This window comes from Myotis yumanensis, unplaced genomic scaffold, assembly GCF_028538775.1.
Source record: "Myotis yumanensis isolate MYYU_CA2020_CCGP unplaced genomic scaffold, mMyoYum1.0.hap1 SCAF_7, whole genome shotgun sequence".
Taxonomy (NCBI): Eukaryota; Metazoa; Chordata; class Mammalia; order Chiroptera; family Vespertilionidae; genus Myotis; species Myotis yumanensis.
The window spans coordinates 21,826,013-21,845,224 of NW_027223758.1; the positions used below are offsets into that span (position 1 = coordinate 21,826,013).

General features: G+C 36.5%; 1 protein-coding gene across 3 annotated transcripts in view; it reads right to left on the minus strand.

Moving 5' to 3' along the window:
* The window catches only part of MACROD2 (mono-ADP ribosylhydrolase 2), a 1,930,060-nt gene that overhangs the window by 1,837,467 nt on the left and 73,381 nt on the right, over nucleotides 1-19,212 (minus strand). The gene's annotated exons all lie outside the window — the stretch shown is intronic.

Here is a 19,212-nt window from a genome sequence, read left to right on the forward strand (position 1 = left end):
TAAATTATTCAGTGGTGTTTAGCACATTCAAAATGTTATGCAATTACTTCCTCTATTTAGTTCAAAAACACTTCATCACCCCAAAAGAAAACCTCATACTCATTAAGCATTTACTCCCTATCCCCTACCTTCTCCCAGCCTCTAGCTATAACTATTCTTGCTTTCTGTCTCTGTTACCCATTCTAGATATTTCATATAAATGAAATCATACAATATGTGACCTTTTGTATCTGGTTTTTTAAATTCAGAATAATGTTCTTAAGGTTCATACATATTGTAATATGTCTCAGTACTTTATTCCTTTATATGGCTAATTAATATTCCATTGTCTGGATAAACTACATTTTGTTTATCCATCCATCAACTGATAGACATTGGGTTGTTTCTGTCTTTTGGCTAGTCTGAATAAAGGTACTTATTCATGTGCAAGGTTTTGTGTGGACAAATGTTTTCAATTTTCTTGGGCATACATGTAGGAGCAGAATTGCTGAGTCATATGATTTTATGTTTAAATTTTTGAGGAACTGACAAAAAAAATTTTTCACAGCAGCTTCACCATTTTACATTCCACCAGAATACATGAGGGTTCTCAATTCTCTACATCCCTCCAAGACTTATTATTCCCCTCTCCTTTTTTAAATTCTAGCCATCCTGGTGAGTGTCAAGTAATATCTCACTGTGGTTCATTATTTTATAACCATAACCTACACACGTTTGACATTTTAGTTCTAGTAATCATGCAAAAAATTCCAAACAATTATAACAAGTTGTGTGATAAAATTTTTAAATAGAAGAACAACTCCATTAGAAACAAGGATAAGAGTAGGGTAATTTTAAGTAGCCAATTGAGCTAATGCTGAAATCTAGGACATAGGAGATAAAGGGGGAGAAGCACATTAACCCATTAAGTCCCTAGTTAATTTCTAGCCTTAATGGACATGTAATTGAAAAAGTAGTTCACATTATTTCACATTTCTTCTAAAGATGGCATTATGCATGAGATGAAATAATAAAATTTCAATTCAATGAAGCATAAAAAATGGAATGGAAAGGAAAAATAACTCTATACCAATTTCAAGAAACACTCAATAAAATGTTATATCTGGGCCACATTTCCCCTAGGAGAATTTAATGCATGCAATAGGAGTCACATGCAACTTATACTAAATTTATATAAATAGTAGAAACAATTCATCCATTGAAGCTTGTCATTTGTTTTGGGGAGCAACGTAAGTATGGTTCAAGAGAAAAAAATGAAAAAACAAATACCACTGGAACCAGCATATACTTCTTATTCTTTTCCAAAACTAAATACACATAATAGAAACTAGAAACAAGGAGTTAAAAGACTCTTAGAGGAAAAAGATATATTCTAAATACCAGTAAGGAAAGGTAAGTATCCTCAGGCAATTACTAAGCTGCATTTATAACAATTATTAGGAAAATGTTACCACTGCTATTACAGACATATCAATTTTATTTCCTTGCCCTTTACGTAAACCTCTTCACCATTTTCTATTCTTCCTTGATTCTTCCCTTTCCTCTCTTGCCTAAGCCTTAAACCTGCCAGAAATACTCACTGACATCCATCAGTCTACACAATGTATGCAGAGGCCACAAGGATGATTACCTATGTCTTCAAATTTTAGGCTTGGTTTTAGAACCCCTCTACTTTAGGAGCCTTCTTCAGGTAGCTTGATGTCTGGGGAAACATGACTTGATATTTTCTTCTCTAAAAAAGACTACCAACATACAGAACTGGAAGATTTTTTGGGACAGCCTAGGTGACCAGATGAAACATGGAGCGGAGGTCATGGTTTTCCTCCTTACCCTTTCACCATGGATGCTGCATGCCAGTGAAGGTGAGACTCCTTCAAACAAGGAGGGCTTGAGTAGGAGAGAGATTACTGGCCACTGAGACAGTTTGGTGAGATACCTAGAAATAGTCATGGGTAGGGTATACATTGAAGAGATAACTAGATTTATCAGAGACAAAAAAAAATGGAGCTTTAGCTAATCAATGTAAAAGTATAAATTACTTGAAGTTTTGTGACATTCAAAATAGGTTTGTTAAAATAGGGCTCATATGATAAGAATCAAATACTTTCTGGCAAAGTCGGCAGATTACAGTGGTAACTATGCTTCAAAGACTGAAACATGTACCTATTCTCTGCATTTGTTCATAGCACAAACTAATTTCTCTGCGGTAGCAGGCTACAGAGATAGCCTCATTCTCTTGTCTGATGACAAGCTTGTTAAAAAACATTAGTTTGGTGCCAGCTTGAGTTAAACTACAATTTGGAAGAAGATGACACAAAGTCTCTAATCCCAAAAAACTAATGTATTCCTCTCACACTGGAAAGGATTGTTGTGGGCCCTATGATGTTGACTGTGCAGGGGAGGGTGTAAGATTGCCTCAGGAATCTAAGATAGGACAGTCAATATGACAAAAGTGAAAAATGAACAGATGGAAGCATTATATAGTTATACAGAATTTCTGTACAGTATACTGTCCATCTATGTAATGTCTTCTATTCAAATACATATTCCTTCAAGGAGCAAAGAGTTTGCCAGAAGAAAAATTTAAAATACAGTAATCCCCACCCTGGCCAGCGTGGCTCTATTGGTTGAAGTGTCGCCCCATACACTAAAAGGTAGCAGGTTGGATTCCCAGTCAGGGCATATATCCAGGTTCTGGTTCATTCCTCAGTCAGGGCACATGTGGGAGGAAGCCGATTGATGTTTCTCTCTCAAATGGATGTTTCTCTCATCCTCTCTCTCTCTCTCTCTCATCAATCAATCAATCAATCAATCAAATAAAGTAGTTCCCCCTTATCTGTGGTTTCATTTCCTGCAGTTTCAAATACCCAGAGTCAACCATAATCTGAAAGTATTACATGGAAAATGGCAGAAATAAACAATTCATAAATTTTAAATTGTGTGCCATTCTGAGTAGCAGAATGAAATATTTAGCTATCCTGCTCTGTTCCTCCCAGATATGTATTATCCCTTTATCCAGAGTATCCACGTTATATATGTTATCTGCCCATTAGTCACTTAGTAGTCACCTCAGTTATCAGCAAGGGAGATACCACATTCATATAACTTTTATTACAGTATATTGCTCTGATTGTTCTATTTTATTAGCTGTTATTGTTAATCTCTTACTATGCCTAATTTATAAATTAAACTTTATCATAGGTATGTATGCATAGTCAAAACATAGTACATGTAGGGTTGAATACTATAGTGAGATTTCATTTGTCAGTTGTATTTTAATAATTGCTGAGAAGGAAAAAGTCATGGGTGGAAGTCTCAGTCTGACAGAATGAATAAAATAGTTCACTACCTCAAGTCCACCCACTACAGCAGGATGAGACCTGTCATTGCTGCCAAGTGACTGAAGTCCCAAGACTCACAAATCAGACCCACCTGATTCTTAAGTTGCATCAGTTCTATCACAATGCAAGTCGATCTACCCAATGCTTGCACATATGGCTCAGTGTATCTACTGATCTAACAATAGCTTGACTCACTAACAGAGTGGGCTATTTTATGTTTGAAGGATAATGTTTTAACACTCAAAATTTGGACAGTAAGGTTATTTACTGGATCTCAATTTTCATAAGGAACAGTCATGATCACTATTATTTGTGTATTTATGTTTTATACTTTTTTGGTTTTGATCTTTATTTACTCCTAATCATTGTCATGAGTAGCCACATATAGCACTAAAGAAAGATATAAATCGCAATTTCTTTTTTAAAATATATTTTTATTGAGTTTAGAGAGGAAGAGAGAGAGAAACATCAATGATGAGAGAGAATCATATCGGCTGTCTCCTGCACTGGGAATCGAATCTGCAACCCAGGCATATGCCCTGGCCAGTAATCAAACCATGAACTCCTGGTTCATAGGTCGACACTCAACCACTGAGCCACACCATCCAGGCATAAATCTCAATTCCAATTCCTAGAACTGCTGGAAGAATTAAAAGCTATATGACCTTCTAATTGATGAACACATTGTATCTCTACTGAGATCACCTGTGCCAGCTCCCAAACTAGAGTTTTTATATCAAAGGTGTCTCCTCACAAGCTTCAGGCTATCTGAGGAACCATAAGTTAAACAAAAGAAAAGAAAAAAGAAAAAGAAAAAAAGAAGCCTCATCCATAAAGATAAGATCTCTCATTGTCTTCCTCATGGAACATAAACCCAACTTGAGGAATTTTTGTTACAGAATCCTATTACACTGAATGGCTTCTTATTGGAGGTTTTACTAATTGCCATTTACATGGGACATTTTATAAATTACTCGGAAATAAGAGATCTGTAGTTTATTCAATTAGAAATCCTAACAGAGCACAATGGATCCATTTGGGTTTCCCCCCTTTTGCTTTATATTGATTTATCCTCTTACCATTGGCATCAGCATCATCATCATCACCATCACCATCGCACTGAACAGTTATTAAGCAGTTCCTGATACATATGAGCAGTATATGTATCAGGAACTGGAAACCATATAAACTACATACATACATGTTAGGTAATTTCCTCCTCAGAACTACTCTATAAGCACTTAGAGACCTAAGGAACTAGTCTAAGGTCACACTAACAAGTTCCCTATCATTCTAATTTCAAAGCTTAACTTCTTAACAACTGTATTAGTTACCTAAAACTGCTATAAAAATGCCACAAACTATAAGGCTTCAAACAAAACACATTTATCCTCTCACAGTTCTGGAGACCAGAAGTCCAAAATCAGTTTCACTGGGCAGAAACCAAAGTTTCAGCAGGACTGTCGTTCTTCTGGAGACTCTAGGGGAGAAGGCCCTCACCTCTTCCAGCCTCTGGTGGCTGCAGTATTCCTTCTCTATTGCCACATCACTCTAATCTTCAAGGCTAGCATCTTCAAATCTCTCATCTCTGTCTTCACATGGCCTTTTCCTCTATGTGTGCTCAAATCTCAAGATCCTTAACTGTATCACTTCTACCATCTTAGGCAGTGGTTCTCAACCTTCCTAATGCCGCGACCCTTTAATACAGTTCCTCACGTTGTGGTGACCCCCAACCATAAAATTATTTTTGTTGCTACTTCATAACTGTAATTTTGCTACTGTTATGAATCGTAATGTAAATATCTGATATGCAGGATGTGTTTAGGCGACCCCTATGAAAGAGTCGTTCGACCCCCAAAGGGGTCGAGACCCACAGGTTGAGAACTGCTGATCTAAGGTAATATTCATAAACTCCCAAGGTGAATATCTTTTTTGGGGGGAGATGGGGTGGGGGGAGGCAGCATGTTTTTCAGCCTATCACTGAAACTTTACTACTTTCCCTACTGAATTAATGGGTTATTGGTATGGGGGTAAATCAGAGATAGTCCATAAAGTTAAGACAGGAAATACTACCCACTATCCTTTCAGATAAGTCAGTAAAGCAAAAAAGATAAACCAAAGATTAGAACCAATAAAGTAAGACAACGATACATGTAAACGTATAATGGAGGTCACCAAAACCTAGCTGATCAGGTCCATAGCAGCATTTGAACCCCAGTCTCCTTAGTCCTTGTCCAATATTTCCACAGAGTCACAAGCAAAAAAACTGATGCACCATTTCCCCAACAGGCCAGACTTTCTCATGCCTTAAGCCTTTGTTCTTTCAATTCTTGTCTCTCTGCCTACTGAAATACTATTCTCCTCAATGCTCTATAAAGTCTTGAGACTTTAGTATAAAGACCTATAAAGTCTTTCCTGGTGTCCATATTCACAATAATGAATCCTTCCCTGACACTGGGCTTATATTTCTCCAATGCCACTTGTCATTAGCTCTGTATCATATAGTTGTTTATGCATATACTAGAGTACCGGTGCACAAAATTCATGCACTAGGGGTGGGGGGGTGTGGGGGGGGGGGTGATCCTCAGCCCGGATTGTGAGAGGGCGCAGGCCAGGCCAAGGGACCCCACGGGTGCACGGATTGGGGCTGGGGAGAAACACGGGAGGTTGGCCAGCCAGGGAAGGACCACAGGAGGGCTCCAGGGCCTGTCTTGCCTAGTCCCAATCGGCCAGGCCCCAGCAGCAAGCTACCCTATCAGTCAGAGCATCTGCCCCTGGTGGTCAGTGCACATCATAGAAACTGGCGACCAGTCAACTGTCTGCCCCCTGGTGGTCAGTGCACATCATAGTGACTGGTCGACTGTCTGCCCCCTGGTGGTCAGTGCATGTCATAGCGAGCAGTTGAGCGGCTTTAGCATATCATTAGCATATTACGCTTTGATTGGTTGAATGGATGACCAGACGACCGTATGCTTAGCATATTGGGCTTTTATTATATAGGATGTATCTGCCTAGAGAGTATAAGCTCCTTTAAAACAAAGAATGTCTATCATCCCAATGTTTGGCAAAGAATTAGACACAAATTCTAGCACAATATGCATTAGAAAGAAGGAAGGGACAGAGAAAAGGAGAGGGTAAGAGATGAAAGGGAAAGGAAGAGAAAGAATGGAAAGGGCAAATATTAAAGCCTAGGTTGTTTTTAAGAAAATAGGAGATACAGTTCTTTCCAAGACAAATCTGTGATAGCCCTAGGAGAGAAATTTTTCAAAATGTCTTAAAAAGAGTACCAGAGAGAGCAAGTGCATGTACCTTTCTTGGCATGCTCTAAGCCCTAGATTTTAGGAAAATTATTCCCAAAGAAGAGCATACAGACTCCTGTATCAGAATCGCTGCATCATTAATTGGAGCTTGTTAATTGGAGATTCCAAGGGCACCTCCTATACCTACTGAACTTGAATCCTCAGGTGGTGGAGACAGGGAATCATCATTTAAAACCAGCTTCCCAGTGATTCTGATGCTTACTGAAGTTTAACACAATCATTACTCTCATAGGTAAGGTCGGAAAAGTCAAACAATGCCTTAACTATATATTTTTTCTTTTAGCTTGCTTCCCAAGGACTTGTAGTGGACTCAGTGACCATTCTCCTTGAAAGGTAAAAAACGAAAGTCCAGTTTCTGAAATGACAAGGTTGCAAGTCTGCAAAGTGTTCCAGGGAAAAATGCCAAAGACTCAGAGAGGGGATTTGGGAAAGGTGCCAGGATGATTCAACACTGAGCCCCTCTAGATTATGAAGACATTACTTTAAACAGCCTGGTCATGAGAATGATAGCTACAATTTGCCTGACACATCCAATCAATGATAGTGTTATGTCAGTTTGTGGTTTCCTGTCATCTCAATTATTTTTCACTGACTTAAATTCTTCTTGAAGGTGCTTCAGGGCTTGAGAAATTATAAGGAATTCCCTAGTGTCCCTTCCTGGAGTTATATCATAGATCTTATTGATCTTATGCTCCATTCCTCATTCTTCAAATCCCTTCTTAGACATGATTTACCAGACTTCCTCAATCTTCTTATAAAATGTAACAGTTCACAACTAATCTCCTCTAGCATTTCATCCCCAACAGCCTCTCAGAGTTACAGATGCCGAGAGAAGATGACATCTTAGGAGAAGGCTCCTGTCTTTAAGCTTTGGACATCACTCACTCTATCATTTTTATTTTGTTCTTTTATTCTGCCATTTTTACAAGATATATTTATTTTTTAAGAATCAATATTCAATTTCATTTTCCATGCACTATAAATCAAGTATTTAAAAAGTGAAGAAAATGTATTTCTGGTTTCGAACTTATTTTAAACCATAGCCAAGCTCAATTATTGAGGCTCATCCTTGCAAATTCTAAACAGAGTCAGAGTATGAAAGGTTGCATTTCTTCCTTATTATTAAAGAATAGTGCTTTAATAGACATTTTAAATAAAATAATGAGCTGTAAATCAGTCTAATTAGAGAATTTGTAAGTACTCAGAAAATGTAAGAAATAATTTAAGAAATTATTTTGCTCATTAGTTCTTGCTATGAATACTATAAAACATGTTTAAGACGAGTAATTTTTCTCCACATAAAGAATTATATTCAGAAGATTATTTAACACATTTTAGTAGCTATTTCACCAATGAATTAAAATGAAAAAGTTGTATATTTAATTTAGAAATTTTCTTATAGAAACAAATAAACCATAGTTCACTGTCATGATATACTCTCATTTATATATTTTAAGGAAGACCTGAATATACAAGTGGAATTGTAAGAGATTCCTGTTTTATGCATTTAAAATACCTTATTTCTAAACATCCTCACAAAGCTTAAACAGGTCTCTTCAACCCCATAGTACGGGGCATGTTTCTGAATTAATTTCCACCTGGAAACCCATGGGATGAAAATTATAACTGTGTGATAAATTAAGTTGCCAAATGAAATGGATTAGCAATCAGCGAAATTGCCTGATAAGCTGTCAGATCCATTTTGGATTGGGATTCATCCTCTTTCTCCACCTGTTCATTAAGCTCCAAGTTCATAGCAACTGCAGGGACTGATTGCACATTAACAAGTTGTTGATGTGGGGAGGTGTGCCTAACATTCCTATACTGACACATTCATTTAAACATAATTCTCTGGTATTTATTCTATTCACAATCCACTGTAGAAAAATATTCCTCTACCCTGAAGTTTAGTTTTGGACATAATAGAGGTGTGGCATATCACAAAATTAAACCCTAACAAAGCAAATCAGATTGTAACTCAAAGTCAAAAGAAGCTGGGGAAGTTTCATGCCATAAACTTGTTTCTTCAAACAGTTATAAAAACGAAAAGTATAGTGGAACAGCCACTGCCTTTGCACTGATTGTATGTCAAAATAAAATATTTCTGTCCCTATTCTGAAGCAAGCATGAGCTGCTTCTACAACTAGAAAGCAAAACCAGCTAAGAATGATGAAAATAATTCTCAACCTTTCCTTCTTATCAAAATGGCTAAAATCTTCCTTTATATAACACGAAGTTTAATAAACCATTTTCAATCAAAAAACACCATTTTCAATCAAAAGCACCAAGTCTGAGCTATAAATAAGAAGATTGCTCTTAATCAAATATCAAGCATTAACTCTTTCCTTTTTAAGTATGTAGAATTTACTTCATGAAGGACCATTCATCAAACACAAAGTTAATAAAAACCAGTAAGTTCTCTAAAACTGATAAAGTTTAATATATTTTTATTTCATGAAAATGCAAGGATATCTAGAGAGAGAGAGAGAGAGAGAGAGAGAGAGAGAGAAAGTTTGGATGGAAAGAGAGAGAAAGAAAACATTGATGCGAGAGAGGAATATCCCCACAACTGGGGATCAAATCTGTAACCAGGGTATATGCCCTGATAGGGAAAAGAGCCCACCACCTTTTGGTGTAAGGGACAACACTCCAACCAAGCCACACTGGCCAGGGGAGGATATCTACTTTCTATTGATGAATTATTTTTTTTCAGTATTATTTATGGAGAGTAATTTTTATATGAATTAATTATTGAAATTCAGAGATCAATGTCATTTTTCCATTTTCATACACATACCTAACAAGGCCTTAACTGAATAAAAATTAAGTAAATCAATAGTCAATAGAACACAGTGAGTATCATCCAGATGTTTTTCAACCCACAAGTAACAGCTCCCCTGAAGTCACAAATAAAGAAGGAAAAAAACTTTTAGAAATTAGGTTGACCTTTATAAGTAACAAAATATACACTCCATATACATTCCCTTTAGTTAAAATTAGTAGAAGTATACAGAAAAAATTCTTCAATTTTACTGTATAAGTTTTTAATTGTTTAAGCAAAAGAGAATTGAGAATTCCAAATTAGTTACACATAAGGTAGAAAGCCTCTGGGCCTCATGAAATGTCATCTACCATCATCATAAAGGTCAACTTTTAATTAGATTTACTAGAATGGACTTCTGATAATTCATGCAATTATAAAAATGAAACCATGGCAGACAGTATTTGTACTTATTGTTAACTACCAGCAGAATTAAAAACTACTTCCCCAATCCCCTCATCCTAATACAAGCACAGCTGCTTACCCTCCCAGGGGACTGGTTCCCTCATCTACAGTATCATTCCTATTGGCCCAGTCAACATGGAAAGTGGCACTGAGAGACTCAGTCCGACTTCTGATACTATGGCAGTCATTTTTCTTAGAACAACCCTCTCCAAGTGGCATCAGCCTAGGAAAAAGCCACTCCCTCTACCCTCCAGTATTCCACTCCCCCAGCCCTCTGGAATTCTGCTCACCCCACCCTGCATTTTAAGCCCTGCTGAGGAGTCACTAACATAGCCTGGGGCTTAGAAGGCTAGGCAAGAAACCAGGAAAACCTCAAATAACCAATCTACCCCTACACCTTAAAGAACTAGAAAAAGAATAACAAGCAAAGCCCAGAGTAAGTAGAAGGAAAGAAATAATAAATATTAGAGTAAGCCTGGCCAGTATTGCTCAGTGGTTGAGCATCAACTCATGAACCAAAAGGTCACAGTCCAATTCCCAGGCAAGGCACATGACTGGTTTGTGAGCCCGATCCCCAGCAGGGGTTGTGCAAGAGGAAGTCGATGAATAGTTCTCTCTCATCACTGATGTTTCTATCTCTCTCTCTCCCTCTTCCTTCTTCCTTTCTCTGAAATCAATAAAAATTAAACAACAAAAATGACATTAAAAAATCAGAGTGAAATAAATAACATAGAGGCTAAAAACACAATACTGTACAAAAATAAAACAAGAGCTGGTTCTTTGAAAAGATAAACAAGATTGATGAAACTCTAGGCAGACTCATCAAGAAACAAAGATAGAGGACCCAAATAAATAAAATCAGAAATAAAGGAGGAGAAGTAACAACTGACATCACAGAAATACAAAGGCTAGTAACAAAATACTATGAACTACTATATGCCAACAAATTGGACAACGTAGGTGAAATGAACAAATTCCTAGAAACATACAGTCTTCCAAAACTAAATCAGAAAGAATCAGAAAACCTGAATAAACCAATAACAATTAATGAAATTAAAGCAGTAATATAATAATAATAATAATAATAATAATAATAAAAACTCCCAGCAAACCAAAGTCCTTGATTGGATGGCTTCACAGGCAAATTTTACCAAACATTCAAAGAAGAACTAACACCTATCTTCTTCAAACTATTCCAAAAAACTCAAAAGTAGGGAAGATTTCAAGCTCTTTTTACAAGGCCTGCATTATCCTAATTCCAAAACCAGATAAAGACAGTACAAAGAAAAAAGAATTATAGGCCAATATCCCTGATGAACATCAATGCTAAAATTCTCAACACTATATTAGCAAATCAGATCCAGCAATACATTAAAAAGATCATACACCATGACCCAGTGGGATTTATTCTGGGGATGCTAGGCTGATAAAATATTAACAAATCAATGAATGTGATACATCACATAAACAAAATGAAAGATAAAATCACATGCTCATATCAATAGAGGCAGAAAAAGCATTTGATAAAATTCAGCGCCCTTTTATGATAAAAACTCTCAGCAAAGTACAAATATAGGGATCATATCTCCACATAATAAATGCCATATATGACAACCCTACAGCCAACATCATACTTAATGGGGAAAAACTAAAAGTGTTTCCCTTAAAGTCAGGAACAAGACAGGGATGTCTGCTTTCACCACTTTTAGTCAACACAGTACTGGAAGTCCTAGCCAACGCAATCAGACAAGAGGGATAAATAAAAGGCATTCAAATTGCAACAAAAAAGAAGAAGAAGTAAAACTGTAGCAGGATACAAAATTAATACCCAGAAATTATGGGTGGCATTTTTATATACCAACTGGAGGCCCAATGCACAAAATTCATGCAAGAGTAGGCCTTCCTTCCCCCGTCTGCCAGCACCACTCCCTCTGGCACCCGGGACCTGAGCTTCCCTCTGGCCACCGGCAGGCACCTGAGATCCGGGCTTCCCTCATAGCCCTAGCTTCATCGTTTCTAATTTTTGCTAATTAGTCCTGTCTAATTAGCATATTATGCTTTTATTATTATTGATAATGAACTATCAGAAAAAGAAACCAAGACAGTAATTCTATTTACTATTGCCACAACAAAAAATAAGGTACTTAGGAATAAACTTAACTAAGGAAGTAAAAGACCTGTACTCAGAAAACTATAGAACACTGAAAAAAAGAAATAGAGGAAAATACAAACAAGAGGAAGATACTGTTCATAGATTGAAAGAATTAACAAAATAAAAAGTCCATAGTACCTAAAGCAATCTATAGATTCAATGCAATTCCTATTAAAATACCACTGGCATATTCCAGATTTATATGGAATCAAAAAAGACCCTGAATAGGCTCAGCAATCTTGAGAGAGAAGAGCAAAATTAGAGGGATCATAATACCAGATATCAAACTATACTACAAAGCCATTGTAATCAAAACAGCCTGGTACTGGCACAAGAACAGACATATAGACCAATGGGACAGAACAGAAAGCCCAGAGATCAACCCACGCCTTTATGGATAATTAATATTTGACAAAGAAGTCAAGAGCATACAATGGAGTAAAAACAGTTTCTTCAATAAATGATATTGGGAAAATTGAACAGGTACATGCAAAAAAATGAAATTAGACCACCAACTTACAGCATACACAAGAATAAACCCAAAATGATTAAAGACTTAACTATAAGTCACAAAACCATAAAAATTCTAGAAGAAAACATAGGCAATACAATCTCAGACATCTTACATAGTCATATTTTTACCCATATAGGGCAAGGGAAACAAAGGAAAAAAATAAACAAATGGGACTACATCAAACTAAAAAGCTTTTTCACAGCAAAATAAACCATCAACAAAATGAAAGGGGAACCCACTATATGAGAGAACATATTTGCCAGTGATACATCTTAAAAGGGGTTAATTTCCAAAATATATGAAGAACTGATACAACTCAATATCAGGAAGACAAATAATTCAGTAAATCAACAAACAAGTGCTAGTGAGTATGTGGAGAAAAAGGAATCCTTGTGCACTCTTGGTGGGAATGCAAATGGTGCAGCCACGATAGAAAACAGTATGGAGATTGCTCAAAATATTAAAAATGGAAGTACCCTTGACCCAGTGACCCCACTTCTAGGAATACATCCTAAGAATCCCAAAACACCAATCAGAAAGAATAGATACACCCTTATGTTCATATCAGCATTATTTACAATAGCCAAGATCTGGAACCAGCCGAAGTTCCCATCAGTAGATGAATGGATAATACAGCTGTGGTACATTTCCACAATAGAATACTATGTGGCTATAGAGAAGGAACTCTTACCCATTGTCACAGCATGCAGATTATAAGCTAAGCAAAATAAGCCACTTAGATAAAGATAAATACCATATGATCTCACTAGTATGTGGAATCTAATGAACAAAATAAACTGATGAACAAAATAGAACCAGAGGCATGGATACATAGAACAGTCTGACAGAGGTCAGAGGGGAGAAGTGAAAGGGTATTGAATAAAAGAAGGTGAAGAGAGTTGTCAAAGAATATATATACATAGCCCATAGACACAGCCCAACAGAATGGTGAAGGCCAGGGGAGGGGTGGCAAGGGCTGGAGAGAAGTGGTTAAAGTTGGGGGGAAATGGGAGATATCTGTATTAGTGTCAACAATAAAAAAAATTTTAATTTAAATTAAAAAACTACATTGCAGGATTATTTTTATATCTATGTTCTGCAAAATGGGAGACTTTCTGGGAATCTCACATGTGGAAAGAGACCTTATGAGGCTTTTTCCTGGCTGCTTTTTTCCCAAATGTAGGTTTGAAACTGTCATCCCTAAAACTGGTTTTGGTTTTCCCAAAAGAAGAATTGTTAATAGTAATATTAGTAATAATAGTAGGAGTACTTTCATAGTATGATAGTTTATTTCTAGTGCTGCTATCTATGAGAGGAAAATGTATTACATTTATATAATTCCAATAAAAAAACTACATAAAAGAACCCTAATTTCTCATCCTCAGCTATAGGAAAACAACATTTACATTTTTTACTTTATTATTTCTTCACTTACAGAAGCCTTAAGATGGATTGTTCACTATGAAATGCTATAAAATGATTTGTCGTAGTATATCTTATACATTCATTAAAATATTACTACTTGACCTATGATTCACCACAATGTAAATGTACCTATCCTTGGCATGTGGGAGTAAGTACAGGAATAATTAAATAAACAAATCATCCTTCTTCACTATCCACTTTAAAATTCTTTTTATGGCAAATTGAATTAATCTTTAGCCAAAGCCAGCCCATTAGAATTGGAAAGTTAACCACTTTTTCATTACTCAGCCTATATTCACAAGTAAATAAAAATTATATCTCCTTCAAAATATTTTTCTGTGATTGTGGTACAGGTGAAACTGTCTCCAAAAATATAATTCAAAGAACAAAATTTTTTTATCAACAGGATTAATGCAAAATAATACAAGGACCTAGTCACAGTAAACATATCATCCTATATGCAACTACATACAAAAACCTGTCTGTATGAATCCTTATAGCAGCTCTATTAGTTATTGCAAAACACTGAAGAGAACCCAAATGTCCTCCAATTGGTGAATGGCTGAAAAGACTTTGGTATACCCATGCAATGGACTACTACTCAGAATAAAAAGGAATGAACTACAGATACATGTCACATTCTGAACCTCAAAGGTTTTATGCTTAGTAAAAATTCAATCTCATAAGTTTACATGTTATCTGATTCCATTTATATAACATTCTCAAAATGACAAAACTACAGAGATAAAGAACAGGAGGAGGGTAGAGAGGTGGATGACACTACAAAGGGTTAGCATAAGAGAGAATGAGAATCTAGACCTGGAACAAAACTACACCCACACACACATGAATGCAAGTTAACAATGGTAAAATAAGGTAATAACATCTATAGTCTAGTTAATAGTAATGTATCAATGTCAATTTCCTGGTTTCGATATTGTATTATAGCTATACTAGAGGCCTGGTGCATGAATTCATGCATGGGTGAGGTCCATCCGGCCTGCCCCAATTGAGGCAGATGGGGCCAGGCCAGCCAAGGGGAGGGGACGCAGAAGGTTGGCCAGTAGGCCCTGCCCAGATGGGGTGGGAGAGGCTGGCCGGGGGAAGGGCCGGTCAAGGGGAGGGGCTGCAGGCAGTTGGACGGACGGCCCCACCCCTTGGTCAAACTCCCAGTTGAGGGGACAATTTTCATATTAGCCTTTTATTGTATATCACCTTTGGGGGAGGCTTATACAGGTGAAGGTGAAGGATAGAAAGGATTCTTTGTACTATTTTTGTAATTTCCTATAATTATTTCAACATAAAAGTTTAAACAAACAAATAATGGCTGTTGGTACAAGAACCTGTATTTGAACTTGTGCTACTGCCCTGTGTACCCTACTGCCTACAAAATGTTTCATTAAAATATATCAAATATGCATTATTTCCTACAGAGAAGAATATAATATATAAAAGGCTCATCTGGATCAATTTTAAAGAAATCTAAGGAAATTCAAAACATTTTATTAGGAAAAAATTAAGACACTGAATCATTCCATTCATGGCAACTGAGCCCAGGCGTTCCAATGTACTAATACAGACATGGAAAGAGAACACTGGGAGTCTGATGGAAAGTAATGACTGCGCTGCTTTGGCACCTTGACTGCAGGCACTGCCTCTCTTTCCTTCTCACTAGAGGCAGCCCGAAGGTCTCCTGCCATGTTATCTTGTTCACCAGGAAGGTTAACAGCTGCTCCTCTCCCTACACACTAGGTAGACAAACTGCACAGCAGAAAGCTATAAATAGTCATTACACTGTACATTTGGCATCTCTTTTCCCTCTACCCTGATGAGGTTTCCTTGTGAGATACAGAACATAGCCAAATTATAATCATCACAGCCAGAGAGATGAGCTAAAACGTGCCAAATGGTTTTTGGGACAGAGTGAAAGTTGCTTCCTGGCTTCATATTGATTCATTAAAACCTTGTACATATGTCACGGCAACTACAAAAAATTACACATGCTGTATAGGCAATGACAAAGAATCGAAATAGCGATGAAATGTTTTCATGTTAGTGATGTTTTCCTGTTTCACGCCATTTTATTTTATTTCAATAAAAAATACCAGTAAAAAGTATGTTATTATTTATAAATCAAATAAATCATTTTTTAAAAATCAGAGCCAATCTGGTTCATTGTATCAAGTCCCCAGTGCTGAATGTGCTATTGGTCAGAGGTGCTACAAATTCAATTGCTTGTAGCTCATTTCAACAAATATATAATATCAAGTGTTTATTAAGAACATAAGGGCAGGATATTGCTGTAGGAGGTAACATAAAAATTGAAAGACACCAATCTGTAGCCTCAAGAGGGAGATAAACAGGTATATATTTAACAAAACCCAAGAATTACTGCTATTATTAAGTGTGCTAACATGGCAATTCAATATTATGCTATAATAAGAGACAACTCATGAAAGTGGTCTTCAGGTATTTAAGAAGAAAATACATGTCATCAGTTATGCTCCACAGGAAAAAAATTAGAATCAATGGCTAAAAATTACAAGAATATATAGAAAGTTGGTTGCGCACACACACACACACACGCTTTTAAAGATCTTGAGACTATCATACTAAGCGAAATAAGTCAGACAGAAAATGGTTATGGACAGAGACTTAATTTTGGTGTGGTAAACATACAATACAGTGTACAGATTATGTAGAATTGTGCAACTGAAACTGTATAATTTTGTTAACTAGTGTCACTCCCAATAAATTCAATAAAAAGGAAAACAAAGAAATAAATCAGACAGAAAAAGTCAAGAACCATATGATTTTACTCTTATGTGGGATATGAAACTGAAAGCAACAAATGAACAAACAAGAAAAACAAACAAAAATGCTTAGACACAGACAACAGCATGGTGGTTACAAGAGGGAAGGGGATGAATGTTAAAGGGTAAAGGGAATCAAATACATGGTAACAGAAGAAGATTTTGGGTGTTAAACACAATATGCAGATGATGTACCATAGAAATGTATACTTGATGCCTACATAATATTTTTTTAATCCTCACTCAAGGATATGTTTATTAATTTTTAGAGAGAGAGAGAGAGAGAGAGAGAGAGACATCAATTGGTTGCCTCTAATACGCAGCCCCATGGGGATCAAACGCACAACCTAGGTGTGTGCCCTGACCAGGAATCACACCCACAACCTTTTTGGTGTAAAGAATGATGCTCCAACCAACTGAGCCATCCAGCTGAGGGGAAACCTATATAATCTTACTAACCGATGTCACCACAATAAGTTTTTGAAAAATAAAAATAAACAGATAAATATTTTTAAATTAAAGCCCACATTTATAGAATTAATTAGCATAATAAATCACTGACAACTTAATAACTGCAGTGATAATCTAATTAAACCTCTGTACTGAAGAAGTGTTTATGAGACCTTGCAAGGGCCTGTCTCCTCCAGAGGCCCCCCAGATCAGAGAAAGGCATCTTGGTACCCAGACAACGAATGAACAGTCTATAGAGACTAGATATAAGGGAGACATGTAGCCTGCAAGGTAATCTGAAGATGGAATTCTATCCAAAAGAAGTGACTCATAAATCACCAAGAAGATCCTCTCTCTTTAGAGAGGCAACAGATGAGAAAGGAAGTACAGAGGTATCAGAAGAAGAGAAAGCAAAAACCTGAAAGCAAAGCAGATACAGTACAAAGTGACTAACAGCCAATTCTGAGGGAAGAACAAGCTGGCTAGGCTTCCAGACTTCCTGCTAAGCTGCCAGAACCATGCTTATGATGAACAATGTTAGAGTTCTTCATGACACCCTTTTATTTACCTATCAAGGCATGTCCCTACTATCCTGTGTGAATTTAATCATCATCAGAGAGAACCTTAAGACAAACTTGAACTTTACCTCAATCCTGTACCCCTGGAAAACAGGAACATTCAAGAAATTGACCTCCCCCCCACCTCTTCCTCATGTAACTTAGATAAAACTCATGGACAACCCCTTGTAACCTATGACAAAACCAAGGCATAGCCAGTGATGGCGAACCTATGACACGCGTGTCAGAGGTGACATGCAAACTCATTTTTTTGGTTGATTTTTCTCTGTTAAATGGCATTTAAATATATAAAATAAATATCAAAAATACAAGTCTTTGTTTTACTATGGTTGCAAATATCAACAAATTTCTATATGTGACACGGCACCAGAGTTAAGGTTTTTCAAAATGCTGACACTCTGAGCTCAAAAGGTTCGCCATCACTGGCATAGACCCTACAAATTTCCATTCTTTAATGATTAGCTGAACTATTTGTCCCCATCAACCATTCTGGTTGGTCAATGCCTGGACTTGATCAAATTTTAGTCAAGTTTAGTCCTTCTTCCAAGCCTATGAGTTTTGACCCATTCTTGAAAATGGATGGTTAACAGCCCCTCCTTGATGACCCCTCTCAAGAATCAGCTGACCTCAGGGAAAAACATTCCCTGATCCACTGTCTGATCATGCCACTCATTTACCCCCTTGCTCCACACCCAATTCTTTTTAGCCTATTCATTCTTCTCTGAAAAAAAAAAAAAGCCCTATTTTGCTTGACCTTTGAGGTGTTTATAGATCTCATAGTTGAAGTAGCTCTTCCTATTGCAATAGTCACCCTTCTCTTTTTGCAATAGTCCTCTTCTCCTGTTGAAATCATCTTTTTAAATAAAGCCAACATTTAATTTTAAGGAATCACAACTATTACATATTTCTTGATATATAGCCACATAGTAAAATACATAAAAGATCCAGACCACCATATACTAGTTTAACACTGTTATTTTTCAGTGTTCAAGCATGAAAATGACTTAGATAATTGATTATTAAAATAGTTAAAGTAAGTAATTCATAGCTAATATGAAAAGTTGAAAATAAATAACTGAGGTTTGGAAATCACAGAAAAAACTTCTTTACATTTTATTTTTGTATAGTATAATTCAATCATCTCTTTATAACCTATTCTTTTTTGAAAAAAAGCTTAGGAAACTTGTTTTTATGTTGGCCAATTGTTACCTCAAGCATAAAACCAGCAGTAATACAGCTGCTAAATTTCTTTCCAAAGAATTTTCTGTAAAATCTGTCACCTTTCCATTGCTCCAGTATCCTCTTCTCTACTATGTAGAGTCAGCACATTAACTGTGGCACATACACAAAAATAAATCCTCAAGCAGAAAAATGCATATGACATTTCTATACC